At 40.0% G+C, this 15997-nt stretch overlaps 1 protein-coding gene across 8 annotated transcripts in view; it reads left to right on the top strand.

Annotated features, from left to right (window-relative positions):
* ATXN1 (ataxin 1) overlaps positions 1-15997 on the top strand; it is a 390857-nt gene that overhangs the window by 51243 nt on the left and 323617 nt on the right. The window contains exon 3 of one of the 8 annotated variants that reach the window (XM_087438048.1): positions 3513-3558. The exons of the other annotated variants lie outside the window; for them this stretch is intronic. The gene's annotated coding sequence lies outside the window, so the exon portion shown is untranslated. The remainder of the gene's footprint in view (positions 1-3512; positions 3559-15997) is intronic. 8 annotated transcript variants of the gene reach the window in all.

Genomic DNA, 15997 nt, shown 5'->3' with positions numbered 1-15997 from the left:
CTTAAGACATATCAATAACTTCATTGTTCCCCAAGTCACTCCTCACCTTATACCCATTGGCCCTCTCCTGTCTCAGTCTATTTTCCCCTTTCTAAGACTTAACGACCTTCTTTCCTCCAGGAGTTTCCGTGAATACTTATGTTAGTTAATGGGCATAAATCTGAGATGCATCTGCCTGCAGCCTGTGTGACTTCCCCATCTTGTTTGGAACCGGAAGTGACTAGTACTTTTGGAAAGTTTATTCTTCTGGCAAAGTGGAGGATAGAATTGATTGGGGTGACATTGGAGCCAGAGATATCACCTAGGGGTCTATTGTAATAGTCTGAGAGTTTAGGAGGGTCCAAGGTAGGGTAGTGGCAGTCAGTGGAAGGACTGGTGGAACAATCAGTAGGTCTTGGTGTGTACTGAGGAGTGGGAGAGAAAGAGAAGTGGATGGTGCTAAGCATGAGTGACAAATATATTAGATTTCTTTCTTTTTTTTACCCTCTTCCCTTCCAAGTTCCAGTTACATGATTTCTTATCAGGGTTTTGTTGGGAGGGTTAAATGAAGTAAAACATGTAAAATACATGGTATATATCCTAGTATAGAAGTGATAATTTTAAAAAATTGAATGCTTACTTCCACATTTCTGTGTCAGGTGACTGTATGAATGGGCATAGGGAGGCTACAAGTGACCTGGGAGGAGGAAGTGGGTGTGTTTTGTTTTTTGTTTTTTTGCAGTGAGGGCAGTGGGAAATGTAATTATTTTATTTCTTGTTATTTTAAATTTGAATTGCCAATGGGACATCTAGTAGCAGATAATTGGATATATAAGTTGAGAGCTGATAGGAGGTAGGGATTTGAGAGCAGTTAATAAAACTATAGGATGTCTTCTAGCAGGAAGTGATGGAGTGAGAAAGAGAAGAGACCTTGAAAAGACATTTATAGGATGGATTTGGAGGAAGAAGATCTACCAGAGAAAATTAGGAGGCCTGGATCCTGGATTCTTATCCTCGTTCTGACACTAACTGGTTTACTTAACCTTTTGAAAAGTACTTAATCCTTTCAGGGGCTTCTCTTTCTTATGAGCTCTCTGTCTTTCTCCCTCTCCCTCCTCCTGTTTTCCTCTTCCTGTCTTCCCTCTCTCTCTCCATTCTTCATTGATTCAACAAATATTTCTTGAATACCCATCGTATGTTAAATTCTGCTCTAGGTACTGAGGTTAAAGCATCAGATAAGGCTTGGTCTTTGACCTCTAGTGCTGGGAGCAGACAACAGATTTAACCATTTTACTCTATGTTAAGCATTATGATAGATGTATGTTACAGAACCACAGAGAAGGGGCATCTAAATCAGATTGACTGGGGGAAAAGGGAGTCAGAGAAGGCTTTCAGAACACATGTCCTTCAAACTAAGCTTTTCAGAATGAGGAGTCGTTTAGACAAGCATGTGCAAAGTAATCTAGACAGCACATGCAAAGAAAGATGGGCTGAAGGAGCAACGAGCACGTCAGTACAACAGAAACGAGGCAGGCCTGATAGTGCTGGAGAGGTTCAAGGACTAGATGAGGAGGGGCCTTCTGTGCCAAACCAGGAATTTGGATTTTATCTAGAATGTAATGCAAACCCATTGAAAGACTTTAAGCAGGGATGTGAAAAATCAGGTGTGTGTTTTAGAAATCTCATTTTTCTAGTGCTATGCATTTGGCATGATAAGGGACCAGGTGGTGGGCATGGAGACCAGAGAGGAAACAGTTATAGAAATTCAGGTGACAGAGGAATGTTTATTCAACAACCATGGAGCACCTGCTCCATGCTAATCACTGGTCTGTATGCTAGCGGTCCCACATGGACCAGGACAGACAGGCTCCTTGTGCTCAGGGAGCTTGTAGTGACAGTGGAAGTGACAGAATGGAAAGAGTGGGCAGATTGGAGAGATGGTAATGAGGCAGGATCTAGGGGGTTTGATGACTAATTAGATGTCAGAGGTGAGAGAGGGGAGGAGTTTCTGGTTTGGTTAACTGGGTGGACAATGACCCTACTCACTATACTGGGGAGCCCAGCAGAAGAATTGAGTGGGGCCTCCAGGTAGAGGTGTCTGGCGTGTACTTGGATAAATAGGTCTGGATCTTAGGGCGGGGCCTCTGCAGCTTACTTGTTTACTAGATGAAAGAATTGAACTAGGTGTTTAAGTTACTTGATTTTATTCTGGTCCGTGATTCAATTCCAGTCTCTGCCTATTACAATTGCTTCACTGAGGTCTAGACTTCCTTATACAGTCATGTGCCACATAATGACGTTTTGGTCAACGACGGACCCCGTATATGACAATGGTCCCATAAGATTAGTACCACATTGCTTAGGTGTGTAGTAGCCTATACCATCTAGGTTTGTGTAAGTACCTCTGTGATGTTTGCACAATGACAAAATTGCCTCATGGCGCATTTCTCAGAACATATCCCCATCGTTAAGATGCATGACAATATATCTCCCGAGAACCTAGTACGGGACTGGGCAAAACAGTAGAGTTATTAATTGTTTTAGGTAGATCTGGAATCTACTACCATTGATTTCATTACCCACCAGCGGTCGCTACTTTCCCCTTACCCTCTCCCAGCATGAGCTCTCTACCCCGATTTTGGCTTGCTGTGTAAATTGCGGTGGGCAGTGGTGTCATATTTATATCACATAGACTCACAGAGTGCTCCAGCTTGTAGGGATTTTAAGATTATTTGGTCCAATCCATGCATTTTACAGATGAGAGAAGAGGGCTGGGGAGGGTAAGGCTTCGAAAGTACTGGTGGGGCTAAGATTAGATCTCTCAATTCACTGGTCTCTTTTGCACTGCCTCCCCCTCCCCCTTACTTAGCTCACACTGGAGTGCTTAGAGAGCAAGGCAGAAATGTTCTTAGGTATTTATTTGTGCAGAAGTTTGGAAATGACTAAGCCTGTGTATGTAACTTTGAGACTTCGTGTAAAGATTGTCAAGAAGAGTTGGATTACTTTAGCTCTGACGAAGGGAGACAATATCCTGGGGTGTTGCACTTGAATGCACGCAGCTCTGTTTGCCTGCACGTCCTTGTGTGGGGTGCCCTCAGAACGCTCACTGTAAGGAATCATTTTGCCCAGATGTAGAATCACATTGCACTGCAACTTTAAAGAAAAAGTAAAAAGTGCAGAAACTACCGAACTGAGTGTGGGAAGCACTTCTTGTTGGTAAGAGTTTCAAGTGCTGGAGAAGAGATGTGTTGAAAGGACATTTACTTTCATCAGCTTCGAGCATCTGTTTTTTATTCTTTAAAAAGAAGCAACACCTCAAATTATGGCAGTCCCTAGGCAAGTAAGCCCTTGAGATTTTGATCTGTACAGATTCTTAGAGGGAGGGCCTCCCAGGAGCTTTTAGTAGCGATTTGTAGCTCTTGACTGATTCTGTAGAATGACAGCCAATTTTTGTGGGCAAGGGGAAAAAGAGGCAGAGAGGGCTAAGGAACTGCTCTGTGAAACAGCAAATAAGCCATTTCTCTCCTCCCCAGGTAGAAGAGGAAGCTGTGCTCAGCGGACCCTGGAGACCAAATTAAAGTAGATAACCTCAATGTGTTTTGTTTTGTTTTGTTTTGTTTTTTTTAAAGATTTTATTTATTTTATTTTTTCCCCCCAAAGCCCCAGTGGATAGTTGTATGTCGTAGCTGCACATCCTTCTAGTTGCTGTATGCGGGACTCGGCCTCAGGATGAACGGAGAAGTGGTGCCTCGATGCGCACCCGGGATCCGAACCCGGGCCACCAGCATCGCAGCGCGCGCACTTAACCACCAAGCCACAGGGCCGGCCCTGTTTTGTTTTATAATTTTATTTTATTTATTTTTTCCCCCAAAGCCCCAGTAGATAGTTGTATGTCATAGCTGCACATCCTTCTAGTTGCTGTATGTGGGACACGGCCTCAGCATGGCCAGAGAAGCTGGTGTGTCGGTGCGCGCCCGGGATCCGAACCCGCGCCGCCAGCAGCGGAGTACGCGCACTTAACCACTAAGCCATGGGGCCGGCCCCATGTGTTTTTATTTTTAACTCAGTGCCCACCTCCAAATCATACAATGTGATGTGGGCTCCATCCCAGTTTTTTTCCCTTTTTTATATAGATTTAATTTTTAATTGTGGTCAAGTTTACATAGCATAAAACTCGCCATTTTAGCCATTTTTAATGTGCGATTCGGTGACATTAAGTACATTCACAGTGCTGTACATCACCACTATCCTATAGTTGTAATTTTTATTTTAGGTACAAGTTTCCCAAATTAAGCAAATTGAGAAGAGGGGAAGCATCACCCTCAACCCCATGGCCCAGCATAACTACAGTGTTAGAATTAAGATATGTTAGTCTCCACGTCTTTTTTCTTATTCATATGATTTTGTTCAAACCTAGTTGCGATACTGTTCATAGAGGTCATAAAGAGAATTTTCGAGTTGTAAGAGAATTTAAAGATGGTTCACTGCATTCCTCCTTTTTTAGATTAACAAACAAGTGGCTGAAAGGGACAATGGCTTGCTTAGCTGGACAGTAGCTGAGCTGGCTCCAGAGTCCAAGTGCTCCATCCCCTGAGCCCCATGCCCTGGGCTAGTCTGTCTTTAGTTTCAAAATGTAATATAAAAAATTCATCAGTGGTTTATTTTTAGGGTAATCTTTCTTTTTTTCTCTCTCTCTTTCTTTATGTGGTTTCTGTGTCTGGAGTTTTTTAAAATGGCGTCTTCAGACAGGAATTTGTTTTAAACAAGAAAATCACAACATTTATGCTATTCCTAGGGCTTATCACTCATGACCTAGACGCTGACATTCACTCCTGTCTTGCCTCTGTTCAGATATTACTAGATCCAGGATGTTGCTGCTTTTTTTTTTTTTCTTTCCATTTGTTTTGCTGATTGTAGTAAAACCAAAGTTTAAAGGTGACAGTCATTTTCCCGGGTTGGGGTTTTAGCCAGTTTCTTTTCCTTTTAAGATCTGTTTTCCACTTAAAAATTAGGTGAAAACTTAGGGAAACAGAGCCTTGCAGCTAAAAACAGAATGTCTGCTTACTGCTTTACACGCTCAGGGCCGATCTGCCTGTTAGAGATCCCCTTTCAATCCTCTCTAGCTTCTAAATTCCCATCGGTGAGCAGTTTTCACCTCCTCTTGCCCAGTTCGAGGGCTGTGGGAGGTGGTTAGGAAGCTGGAGGACGAGGAGCCTGGGGTATATTGTTTGGGTCGGCCATGGCAACCACAGCAGTAAAAGGAACAGGACTAGTTTTGTGTTGCTCTGTAAATGGCCAGGATTCAGCCGTTATCTCAGGACTTCTGCTCAGCACCAGACAATCTGATCTCCTGGTAAGGTTAAATTTGGCCCTCCTCTCCCAGCTTCCTTTGATCACGTTGTCAGCCTGGAATGGACATGGGGAGGGAGTCCAGAACAGGGCAAGATGTGCACCCAGTAGAAACATAATAACCAGAGAGAGAGAACAAGGGAGTGTTTTCTCATCTGTACCCCAGATACAGACAAGTACATTCCCAAATCCTTGCCAGCAGCTCATTCTTAAAGGGTTGAGCACCTCGGCCCAAGAGCCTGTCCAAATTACCAGCTTGCCTAGCGAGAAGGAGCAGCCCTAAGGAAAGTCAAGGAACACCCCAGAATTTGTATAATTAGGGAAGCTGAAATGCACAAACTGCCTGCGCATGTGTTTCATAAAAATGTAATTGAAGAGGAGAGGGAGAATACAGAGTAAGCCTCCATTGCTTAATAATAGCTTATTTTTTTGACTCGGAATAGCTTTTCTTTTCATTCAGCAGATCATTTTAGGTGTCATTCAGTTTTAAGTAGTGCATTTCATCCTGAGCAGATTTAAGAATTTTATTTTTTAAACTCTGTATGTACAGTGTTGCTTCCTACTGGGAAACTGACTTTTTTTTTTTTCAATGTTGATGAGCAAAATCTATCTGGGCAAGTACTGAAGTCTGAATGTTTTTCTTCTAAGGGGCAAAGTTGATTCTTATTCACAATCATGCGAGTCTGATATTTCATTTGGGGAAGTCTAAGGAAGTTGGTGAGGTCTTCTGTTAAAAAAAAAATTGCCTCTTTTTTCTTCTTATCACCTTTCAGTATCTGCTCTGCTGGCTCTCGCAGTGTGGTCTGGCTTAGCTCTCCCTGGAAGTCACATTGTGCTGTAGAACTGTCTTTACTATGACCCACAAAATGTTTTCAGACTTTACTCTAAAGAGCCAGAGGTTAAAACCATGAATAAACAGACGGTGCAACAACTTCACCACTTTTCTGACTGCAACCTTCCCTGAAACCCACTTGGAATGTGCCTCTGGATTCAGTTAGACATGTTCCTTCTCCTCTCCTTTCCCATCCTCACCCATCCCTAACCTAGAATGTTCTGCTCCTCTTTTATTTTTATTTTTGTCATTTTAGTAGTAACTGACAGGGAAATAGTTACTCAATTTGTAAGAGGTTGGGTGGTGAGGTCACAGATTCTGAGATTAGCCTGTAATTTGTAACAATTTCAGACAGATGACAGCAAGATTTTGCTTGCTTATTTCTGAGCTGTTTTTGTTGGTGTTTTAAAATGCAGTTTAATAGTGAGTGATAGAGAAGTTTTTTTCTGCTGTGGAGCTACTGAACTCTCGAACACAACAGATCAGCAAATACAGATGAACCTCAACAGGCACGTAATATTTCTTGTCTAGTGGTAAAGTGAGGGTTGCACAAAAGAAAACAAAAGTGGTAGTTTTTCTGGAAGTAAAGATCAGATATTAATTTCTGGACGGACTTCGTGTTGCCCAAGTTAAATTAAAAAAAATTTTTTTCTGGTTTTATATTCTTGACATTTGAGCTTTTCTGCCTTTTTAAAAAATTAGCTTAGTTGCAAAAGAAGACAATATTAAACACAGTGTATTTTATTTTATTTTATTGAATTGGAAGGATAGTCATAGAATCAGAATTTTAGAGCTGAAAAGACTTCAATCTAACCTAATGTTCTAATTTTACAGATGAGAAATTTGAGGCGTAGTGAGGTTAAATGACCAACCCTACAACACACAGCTTGTTTGTAAGACAGCTGAGGCTGAAAAAACCCAGCTCTTCAGAGACTCCGAGTTGAGTGTTTTTTCTTCATTGGGCACAGCTTTTTAGTTTCACTTAGGATCTTTTTTTATTATTGAGATTGTTTTTTAAATGGATTGGTCTCAAAAGTTTATTATTTCAGCTTAATTGTTCTCATACTTCAAGAAGAACAAAAAACTTCCTAAACTAAATACATTACCATCTAACATGCAAAGTGTATATACAGATGCGGAACAGTTTGTAATGATTGTAAGTGTGCCATAGCTATTCAGGTGTTTCAATCCTCTTTAGAAAAAGGTTTATTTGTTTACGGAAAGCCCAATGTTGTATTGGGAGTTAGAGTGGGAGAGGTAGGGAGTGGCTGGTCCTGGAGCGGCTCAAACAAATTTTTGTTCCAGCTTCCTCACAGTAATATATCAGTGAAGTTCTTCCTCAGCGAGAGTCACTAATGATAGAGTGAGGTGTTTAGACTTGAAGGTTCTAGGCGCTGCTCAAATAAATAACGAAAACATAGTCAATTTGCAATGCAGGTGAAAAGTTAATCACTCTTACCCCCTCCCCCACCCTTTACCTCATTATCATTATCTCTTGCTGGACCATTGGAAGAGTTGATTGGAATGGGCAAATACTCTCTCCTGATAACTCTGAGCAGTAGGAAAGCATTGTGGGGGAGATGTGTCTGCAGAGTGGCAGTATAGACTCAGGAAGGGGCCTCATTCTGTTCCTTGGGCAAAGCTTCCCAGGGCCTGGTGGGTTTCTTCCTAGTAGGTGGGGCAGAGGGGTGGGGTGGTTTGTTTATTGGTGAGAACAATACCCATGGGTTATCAGGACCTGATTATTTATTTGTACTTAGGTGTTGTGAAGAGACTTATTTTATGTTGTTTAGTCCATGTTTGGCTTTGTTAGAAGTGTTTTAAAAATTCAGAAGGAAGAAATGTTTGGTCCCTTTGGGAAGACAGGTTAGTCATTTAGGTAGAGAGAGCAGCACCACATGAGTAAATGAAGAACATTTGAGGATTAAGCCCAATGAGAGTTTTGTCTCTTGTATAAGAGATTTGGGGAGTGGGGAGCAACTATTGGGGGAAAAAACATAGAAAAAAAGAATTGAAAAAAAGGAAAAAATTAGGTATAGCTTTCCAGCAACCACACAAAAAAATGATTTAAGTGCAAAGAAGCTAATGAAAAAAGCTCTAAAGAGCTTTTAGTACCAAAAAAGAATGGAAGAAGTGCTGTTAACGAATAAACAGCTAAATTCTAAATAGCATTGCAATAACTGGGATTTGAAAAGAATAGAAGGCCTGAGAAGGGTCTTAGAGAAGATCAAGGGTGAAAAAGTAAACAGACATTTAATAAAGAAGTGGCGATTGTAAAAAGTTGGGTGCGCTCCACTTCAATGGCCCCAGGTTCCGTTCCTGGTCACAGAATCACATCTTTCTTCTGTCAGTAGCCATGCTGTGGCGGCAGCTCACAATGGAAGAACTGGAAGGACTTGCAACTAGGATATGCAACTATGTACTGGGATTTTAGGGAGGGAAAAAAAAAAGGGAGAGGACGATCAGCAACAAATGTCAGCTCAGGGTGAATCTTTCAAAGAAAAGAAAAAATGTGGCGATTGTAACAGTTTGGTAACAACAGACTTACTTGTACATAGAATTATTTCATCCTTAATACTTGATAATATGCTAATAACATGCTGAGGAATTTTACTGATTTATAATCTAATGCAAAATTACCTAATGTATGTGCTGTTATTGAGCTCCACTTAAAATGTGTCAGTCTCATGTCATGTCAGTCTCCCCATTCCCCACGCGGAGGGGGCATTTCCACTTTAATATGGCAGTGTTGATACTATTCAAGTGCCAATGCCCGGTCTCAAGAGCAGTAAACGAGCCTTGCCAGAATTTCCTCAGAACTCTTCCTGATGGAAGTATCATATCCATATTAGCAAGGATGTTTGAGAGAGAGAAGAGTTGAGAAAGTATCATGCTAAAAACGTCTCTAGTGTTTTCCTCTCTCAGCTTCTAGGATCAAAACCACCTTTCCCTTGGAAATGAGAAAGGGGAAAAACCCTTTTTCCACTGTTCCCATGAGAGAGGTTTTAAAACTCTTTTGGTCCATCTAGACCTAGGGGCTTTATGGCAGCTGGACCTCTGACCAATAGGTCAGAAAGTCAGTTTATTTCTTTACTTCAAATGTTCCTGTCCACAACAGAATGCAAAACCGTAATTCTTTAGAGTGCCTTAATTGATTATTCACTTTTGTTCTTCATATTTCTCTAGTAAAGATTTAAGTATTTAATTTTGTATACTCCTGGAATTAGGTGCTTTCAGGGAGTATATTTACTCAGAATGTTTAAAATGCATCAAGTGCTGCCATTGTTAGATGGAAAAAGAAACTCAACATTTTCAGGCAGAAATCATTGTAAAATGCGGTATAAAGTTTCCTAAAGAGAGTACAGTATAGCGAACATAATTTAACTTTTTACCTTGGAGATTTATTGTCACTTCTCTGAAGTTATTTCACTGATATAAGAGAGTCATGATGCTCCAGAAGCTCATAATTCTTCTTGATGCCATGGCTTCTGTCTTATCTACTTCACTTGGTTACCATGTCTTAAAGCTCCTTTCATCTGCCTATATCTGATCTGATGTAAACGTAAGGGAAACCAAATAACCAAGCTTATAAAATTACTAGGCTGAACTGTATACCTTAATTCTAACCCCTTGCTCTCTCCACCTACCCAGTTTGGCCCAAGGCAATCATGGCAAACATTATGGGTGGTGGAGGCTGAGAGATTCCGGGAGGACTATGCAAGGTTAAACAGGACATTAACACATAAAGGACTGTCAATATGCATGACATTTTTAAAATTTAGTAACAGCCCAGATGGGCAATGGATAAAATAATAGAAATAAATACAATCACTTCTCTGTTTAAACCATTCACGATTCAAGACGAAGCTAATAAGACATTTAATAGGACTTCATTGTTTACTACAACAAGGTATAAATGGAGGCCTGTTAGGTGTAGACCAGGGATTCCAGAAGTAATCTCAATTCCAAGCTGGGACCAGGGCTCTGGAGTTGTCACACATGCCTGGCTGGTGTGGTGGGGTACTTAGGTGGAAACATCTAGGAGATCCGTGACTGAGAGAAATCTGTGACATTTCTCTTCAGCTCCTGTTATCTCAAGAAGAAGAGGAGAGATGGTAATCTGAATCGTACGGGTTTGCTAGCTCTGCCACTTCTGCTTCTAGTCAGCTTCTTTTAGATGAGGGAGAAGGAACTGTGGGATTTTTATGCACGCACCAATGTACTGGCTTGGCTCATAAGATAGGTAAAAAGAGAGAGTGATAAATTATACCTTATGGGGTTTTTTGTGTGTGTGTGTGAAATATATTTTCCCCAAAAGTATAAGCAGAGATTTATAAATGGATTCTTTTCGGAAAGGTTATAAGCCTGACTTTGGAATGCAGAATATATTTCTCATAGAAACAGTGTATGTTATAGTCAGGTCCCAAGAAAGTCCGTAATGTCCCTAGGACCATGCCCATCATAGTCTCCATGGAGGCTTGATGCCCAAGAGCCCCTCCAGCTGGTTGTACGTGGTTATGAAGAATGGCCATCATGGTTTATAGGATAACAATGAAAAACGTGAGTAGAAGCAGGTCGTTATTTAACTGATAAAATGAGTGAGACCAGCAAAGGGCCTGATGGGAAGTGAAATTGCTTACTGCAGTGGTTCCAGGGAGCCCAACTAAGAACTAAGAACAGGAGGGAAGTTAAAGGAAAGGAGAGTTAGACCCCACTTGAGGAAGAACGTTCTAACATCAGGACTGCCTAAAAATAGAACAAGCTGATTGATGAGGTAATGAAACCTCTGTCACCTGAGATGTTCAAGCAGAGGTGGGAGGACCCCCTTATCAGGAATTCTCCAGAGGGGAGCCATATATTGAATAGAGGGTTATAATAGGCAACCACTCCTTTTACTCCTAACACTGAAATGGAGCCCTTAAGACTCACATTTGTGTCCCAGTTTTTAATTGGAAAAGATAATATAATGGTATTGAAATAATTTTAACAAAGGCAAATAGCATATTTTTACCACGCTAATACAGTATAACTTTTCATTTTATATATTGTGTTCCTGTTTAGCATACACATAATTTCTTTAAAACGGGACAAAACTTAAGTAACAAACAAAATGTTATTTTCTCACTCTCAGGAGTGTCATATTCACTATTACTCATCTGTTTTTACACTTCTAAGTACTGATAATGATAAGATATTTAGTGGTATATTTATATTATTCCTTGTTCAAATGTTTAAATTCACTATTAGCAAAACCAAAATGATATTCGAAACATGTAGGAATCTTACACGGTTTAAATTTTTCATTGTTTCAAGATTTTGACTTTAATCTTTCTGCACATTAGTGGTCCTGGAGGATTATGCAGGGCAAAGTTCTTTTGACTTTTATAGTTAGTCTGTTGGATTCTCAGTTTTTCCTACCCCGCGGTGGGCTATATTTACAGTAAACTCTGATAAAGGGTGATGGGGTGTGGGGCAGTGAGGAGAGGCTTCCAGGTACGAGAGAACTTGAGACTTATTCTCTGTGCTTTTCCTGGGTCACCAATTTTCAAAGAATTTGAGTATAATTAAATACACTTCATAATAAACTAGGCTGAGCATAATTTAATCTTTCCCTGAAGGTACTTCTGAGTCTTGGAGCGCTTTGGGGTCATGATGAACATCAATTACCTTCTCACGGTGGGTGTGCAGGAGGAGCTGGTTAATAGAGTTCCGTTTGATCAAGTCCGGAATGACCGGACATTTGTTCCATTATTATAGGGACTCCAGTGTCAAGACTTTGGAACTGATGCCTTGTGTTAAATGCTCAGACAAGAGAGAATGTAATAAAGATGACCTCTTTGGTTTTGAGAGGCTGAAAGTCGATGATAATAATTCGCGTGGACGTGGTAGCATATAGCACTTTTTAGTCTCCAAAGCACTGTCACATACCTTGTCGTCCCTTATTTGTTTCTTATGACAGTCCTGGGAAGGAAGCAAGGCAGCTGGCATCCCATTTTTACAGATGAGAGAAATGAAGCTCAGAAAGTTGAAGTGACTTGGGTAAGGTTACACAGTATATAGGTAGTTGAGGCCACTTGACTCCAAATTCAATGTTCTTTTTAGCTTCCAAAGAATACTAAACATTTGCACACGGTAATATGTTTGAGTGTTCTCAACACTCAAAACAAGAACAGCACTGTATTCTTTGTGCTGTGTGTGTATTAACTCAGTTAATCCTCACAACAGCCCTGTAGTAGGTAGATATCAGTTCTTTCGATATGAGTGTGATTTCCATGTTTAGAGATGAGGACACAGAGGCACAGAGAGGTGAGGCGTGCAGCTAGTGAGTGGCAGAGCTGAAATTTGAACCCAGGAGCTTGGGCTCCAAAGCCCGGGCTCTCACCGTTATGCCACATGACTACTCCGTGTACAGATGCACCCATGTTGAGCAGATGGAGAGCTGTGTCCATAGGTATCTTCCTGTCTATAAAGATCTCGGCTTGTATGCTAGGTCTGGGATCATTCTGATGGAGGTTTTGAACCCAGATCTGCTAATTTGAGATCTTGGGCACCTTACTTCACCTCTGAGCCTGTTTCCTCATCTCTAAAACAAAAATAGAGAACAGCTATTGTCCCTGGAAGAATGAGATGAGGTACATGTACTTTAACTCTATAGCCTTTATTTTTCAAAGTGGTCGCTACGATTGTTGTTATTGTTATGCAGCATTCACAATGGCCAAAACCATATTAAAAGTTTTTAAAGAATAAGCTCTTTGTATTTACTTCCCATTGTGCGAATATGTGTGTATTAATTGGATCTAATTGTTTTTCTTGAATCTTTAAAATAGGTAAATCTTATAATTACATTTGTTATTATTATACTTGATTTATAAATTTATTTCATTAGAGAGCTAGCAAGTTGTCTAAGAACTGAAAGTAACTGTCCAAATTATTTGTCATATAGTTTATTTGTGACTGTGATATAGCTGCTAAGATAGTAGAGGTTCGATAGAAGCACAGAGAGAAGTGTGGATTTCAGTGATTGCAAACAGGTCAATTATATAAACTACATAGAGCTCATTAGAAAATACACAATGACCACTTTTATTCTATCTGAACACAGGGTGCCTAGAGCTTCCACTTATACTCTCTTCCAACTACATTTGCTTGTTTTTTATTTGTTCAGGGTATCTTCTCAGTGACTATTTATTTACCACCCTTTAACGTGTTTTCTTGACATTGTGCTTCAGGCTGTAAGCTCTTTATAACACAGGAACTATGTTGGCTTAACTAATGGTACCTACTTAATAGATTGTAACTGATGGTAACTGCTTAATAGATGCTTTACATTTTTAACATACCTCACCTTTTTATAAATACAAAAAACCCTATCTTTTAACATTCTTTTACATTTTAAATAGGTATTTTTTCATTTTCCCTTATGGAAAATAATGATACTGCATATGCATTTCCAAACTATGCATATTTCTTCTTCATTCCTCATAGGAGTTTATATTCATTCTTTCAGTAAATTTTATGGAGTACTCACTTTGTGCCACGTATTTGCTAGGTTTCAGGAATATGATAGTGAACAAGACAGACAAGGTTCCTACCCTCAGGGAGCTCTGCCACTAACCTAGTGATGAAAGAAGCAAATAATGACCTGGTTCCGAAGGAATTTGGGAGCTGGTTCCAAAGGAATATTTCTGTGACACTGGCAGTGAAATTCTGACCCCAAATCATCCTCATCACTACAGAATACATGAAGCTTGTATCACATTATTTCATCACGCATTTAAGTGTAATGAAAGGCACAAGTAGTGCTTGCAAGCCCTAAAATAGCTTGTATTTTGACTCTTTTCTTGTTGTCTCCCTTCTTATCTCCTCTTTTTCCTTTGTCTCATTCTCAGTTTTCAGAGCTTAGTCATTATTTCCTAGGCCTTTCCTAAAATGTAATGGGGTGACCTGAGGGCAGGAGGCATGGGTTGTTTGAACGGCACCAGCGTAATTTATGAAGGGGATTGGATGGGAAAGAGTATGCCACACTGTGTAGTCAGGTCTTTCTTTAGGCAGCGCTAACTCATTTTGTGTTGAGTTGAATATGCCTCGGAAAGTTGCTCTCCTCTTTGTGCCTCCATTTTCTTATTATTAGTATAAGGGGTTGAAATAGAATGGTTTTCTAAGGTCCCTGCCAGTGCTACAATTCTGTGATTCATATGTTCCTGAAAAGTTGAGTTTCCTTTTTTTCAATAAGTGGAAATATATTTTCCAGTGAGCCTGGACATCTATTTTCCAATTATCCTCTCCCCTGGTTTAGAACTTAGCATCAGTGTGTTGTGGCTTCTAATACTGTTGCTGCTTTAAGCCCATCAGGAGGTTAATTACCTGTGAAGAATAAGGAACTGCTGGAGAACCGTAAAATGTTCGAGAACTTTAGAGTTCATCTCTTTGGTAATGTGAATAAATAAATGTCCTTTATGGATCTCGTTTCCAAGTGGAGACATAATAGTACTTGGCTATATAGACTGGAGAAAGTCAAGTTGCTGATAGAGTAGAGTACTGAGGAACATGATCAAGCTCATCAGGACCGTCCTCTTCCTCCTAGAGGTTATCCAATCAGAGCACAAATAATACTTTTAAGAAACAACTGGATTCCTCCATGTTCCCTTAGGAATCCTTTTTTTAGTTTAGTACCACTTTTGTTTGTTTCATCTTGCTCCCTGTAGTGGATAAAAATGACAAATGAAGAATTTGTCAAAAAAAATTTTAATTGCCAACAAAATTCGTCTTATTTTCCATTCTTTTCCATCTGGACTAGAACAGCCTCAGGCCTTAAACTTGCTTTCCTATGATTTAAGCAGACTCAAGCTTGTAGTCCCGTAACATTGTCTGACTCACAAGCTCTGTCCTAAAGAGTAAGTATTGTCTTGATTTGCTCTAAAATATGCCAGACAGGAAATTCCTGCTGCATATAGGAAAGCTAGTGTGTTTAAACACACGCACACATATTTATCACCAAGCATATCTATTCCCATGTTTCCTTTCAGTAAAGCACCTAGAAAAAGGAGAGAACTGTCTAACCAGCTTTTGGTGGTTGTCTGGGATATTATTAATGGGAATCTCAAGATATTAAATTTAATTTTATGAAGTAGTTCATTGGTAGTTTTAGAATGGTATTGCTTTTTAGGTAGCCCCATTTGTCACTGAGCAGGAAGAAAGCAGATTGGATGTCACCAAGAATATTTTGTGGAAAGTGGACATGTAAAGAATTCTCACTTCTCCCCATTACTCTGATATTTTTGATTGGCTGTATTATGTTGAGTCAGGGTAGCTATATTCCATCAACAGGATATTACAACTTGTCAGAAATTATTCAGTGTTAAGCAGGTACTTCTTTAACCATTTCTGAATTTAGTTGGTGCTCTACGGGGAAGGCCAAAGTTAGGAGTATTGCCTGTCTTTGAGACAGAGGCCTTCCACCAGCGCAGCCTTGAACTGTAACTCAGTTGGTATTCTAGTACCAACTTGCCTCTGGAGTTGAGCTTAGAACTCGAGCTCCACTTACTCTTTCTGTGACTTCAGAGCTATTTCAAGAATTATTTCTTTCTTGACTCGTGCCAAGCGTGTTTTCTCAAGTTATAGGTATGGATGGATTCCCAAGAGACAGACATTGCATTATTCCTTTTTCTTTTTTTTTTTTAAATAAGAAGGTTTTTTTTTTTTTTTTTAAGTAAAGTTGCTAAATGCTGTGTCTCATATTCATGGAAATTCATCGATATTGTTTTTGCCTACTGTCTCCTATCTTGCTACTTTTTACTTTAGGTAACCCCTGTGATCCAGTGTACACAAATCCCTGGA

The sequence above is a fragment of the Ceratotherium simum genome, chromosome 13 (genome assembly GCF_057802395.1).
Source record: "Ceratotherium simum simum isolate JZ-2026a chromosome 13, ASM5780239v1, whole genome shotgun sequence".
In the NCBI taxonomy this organism is placed as follows: domain Eukaryota; kingdom Metazoa; phylum Chordata; class Mammalia; order Perissodactyla; family Rhinocerotidae; genus Ceratotherium; species Ceratotherium simum.
This window is presented reverse-complemented; position numbering and strand designations above follow the sequence as displayed.